The sequence below is a fragment of the Montipora foliosa genome, chromosome 3, assembly GCF_036669935.1.
Source record: "Montipora foliosa isolate CH-2021 chromosome 3, ASM3666993v2, whole genome shotgun sequence".
Lineage (NCBI taxonomy): Eukaryota > Metazoa > Cnidaria > Anthozoa > Scleractinia > Acroporidae > Montipora > Montipora foliosa.
Window position 1 is genome coordinate 40,133,393 of NC_090871.1, and position 2,532 is coordinate 40,135,924.

A 2,532-nucleotide genomic window follows, 5' to 3' on the forward strand; every position below is an offset into this window, starting at 1 on the left:
CAACAGATACTTGCTCTTTTCCTATAAATAATTAAACAAACTATAACTTACAGTTGATGATACCTATTAAACCACCATCCTTGGGGATGGTGGCTTAATTTCCTTACGAGATGGACTGGTGTCGTAATGGTGATTGCCTTTTGCTATAAGGATTCTGTCATGAGGAATTAGGAACTGGCAAGAGGCTTAGTACAAACATAGTTTATTCAAATACAAACATGCATTGCATATTGTCCTGACTACTGTTGCACATAACGAAATTCATATCAATTGCTTTGCAAACATGGAGTCATGTCAGTACAATCATAATAAACATGTTTTTAAAGATTTTTATCCGTTGTCACCTTTTATTTTGCACTCTGTACATCATCGTTTCCAAAACGCCAAACTAGGTGTCTTAAATTTTGAGTGGCCACTTAATAGGGGTAAACACAATAGAAAACACTCCTAAGGCCAGGCAGAAGGTGGCTGCTAAATAGAGGTTCAACTGGAATCAGCAACTGATAAAGGACATAAAACATTTCTTTGTAATTCTAAATGATCTAATATTATTATTATAAAAAAATTCCAAAAATTCCTTGAAATACCTGAAAGAGGTCGCCCATCAAGTTTCAGATTAATCTGCCAGATTAGTGCCATCTTGAGGCTGATCCCATAACCTCTCAGTTCTGTGGCAAGTGGCTCCAGTTGGAACACATTTCTTGTCACAGAAAAGGCAAGATCTTTCTGGGCTCTAATCTGGTTCGTGGCTAGCAGGAGTCACACATCAGTTGATTTCTTTTTAAAGTAGAGAGAATTCACAACTTTGAGTTTTCTATTTAAATGCACAACTTTAAGTAACAGGCATATACATCCTACTTGCCAAAAATATTACTGAAAATAATTAAGGCACAACTTTAAGCCAATGCCATATTGGCATAAAGGAAAAATTCTGCCTAAAGTAAATGATTCACTGTGCAGTAAACACTGTAGGCATTAACAGTGCTTTGAGTTATTTCATTTCGATTTGCAGCAAAATATCTTCTGTCATGTCGCAAGTGTGAACTGTGCTGCATACCCTGGCTTAATAGAACCCCCTCATCCTTAAAGAATAAAAAAGTTCTGGGATCTGGACAAATGAATGAATCAAATTCCTACCCTTTTATATTTCTTCACACCCCACTTCCCTCCCTCTCCCCCGAGCAAACAGACAAAAGATTTCCGATTGTCAACAAATAAAAAAAGCTTGTAAAAATAAAACTTACCCCGCTACGACCAATGTTGAGAAAATTCAGAAGTGTTTGCCACGATCTATTGGGAAGTTTTGTGGTCAACTTCACGTACAGCTGGAGCCAGTGAGGAACTCGTAGCGATTCCAAATACCTCGTATTTAGATCTTCGCACAAAATCGTGGCAAATGCCTTTTTAATTCCTGTTTCTCGGCGACTGTTTCCAAAGCAGTCGATATCACCTCACGTACAAAATTTTGGTTATCCTTGGCGCAGTGTAGCAACCCATAACCGAAGACCTTCCCAAGGTCAGGCGCAAAAGAAGTCAGTTCTTGCTGTAACACGGCTAAACATTCGTTTGCAACTAACCCTGCTCTCTTCTTTTTCAGCCGAGGACCCATGTGGCACATTTCAAACTCTTTTAAGGCTTCGAACGGTTGCTTAATAGTCAGAGTTGATTCTATGTTGCAGGGCTTTATCACTTTGGAAGGTATATTATCCTCTGGTGAAGTTGGTGGCGTTTCGGGGAAGATGGCGAGAATCTCACTTCTTCCCGCCATTTCATCGATTGGAGTGGAATTGATCAAAGCTTTGATAATTTTGAATTCCAATGAACCCATTACTTTATCGTCTTGTGGCTTTTTTCCTCGTACTGCTTTAGCAAGAATGCCAAAAAGAGTGGAAACGACCACCGTATCTTTCTTCCTTCCCGAGCCAAACCATGATGGATGGACCTTCGCGCCATTGTTATCGACTAGGTCGTGGATAGATACTTCGACAATATCACCGATAAACGGGGGCACTGTGCTTGATATCGTATTATGATTCGGTCTGTATGACCATTCACTCGAAACAGCATACCAGCATGTAGTATTAGCGAGCGAAGGTCCGAACACTCGTTTGAGACGAAGAGAATACGGACCTGGCTCACATGCCGCCATTCTCTCCCGACGCTCAACCTTCTTTGAATTTCGTGCGACGTCGAATGTTATTTTCGCTGACCCATTTGCACCGCATGAACAATGTCAAAATTGTCTGGACTCCTTCTCTAACGCTGGTGGTGAGATGCATGACAACTAAATTACCGCAAAGTACACATGATGATAGATTTTTTAATCCCATTAACACAACTCACTGGAAATTAGAACCCATACCCTGCTGCGAATTTCACAATCGCATGAATCTCGTAGTCAAGAATAAGCTACATCCTGTATTGGAGCAATACATACCCCACAACATTGTACCACTATTGTTATTCAAATTACTGTGCATAGTTTTTGACAAACTGGAAATGCACAGAATAAATTATTAACAAGTTGCTGGG

The 2,532-nt window shown here is 40.0% G+C and overlaps 1 pseudogene; it reads right to left on the reverse strand.

Moving 5' to 3' along the window:
• Positions 1–1,125: 1,125 nt before the first annotated feature.
• LOC137995829 (uncharacterized) lies at positions 1,126–2,149 on the reverse strand (annotated as a pseudogene).
• Between the last annotated feature and the right edge of the window lie 383 nt (positions 2,150–2,532).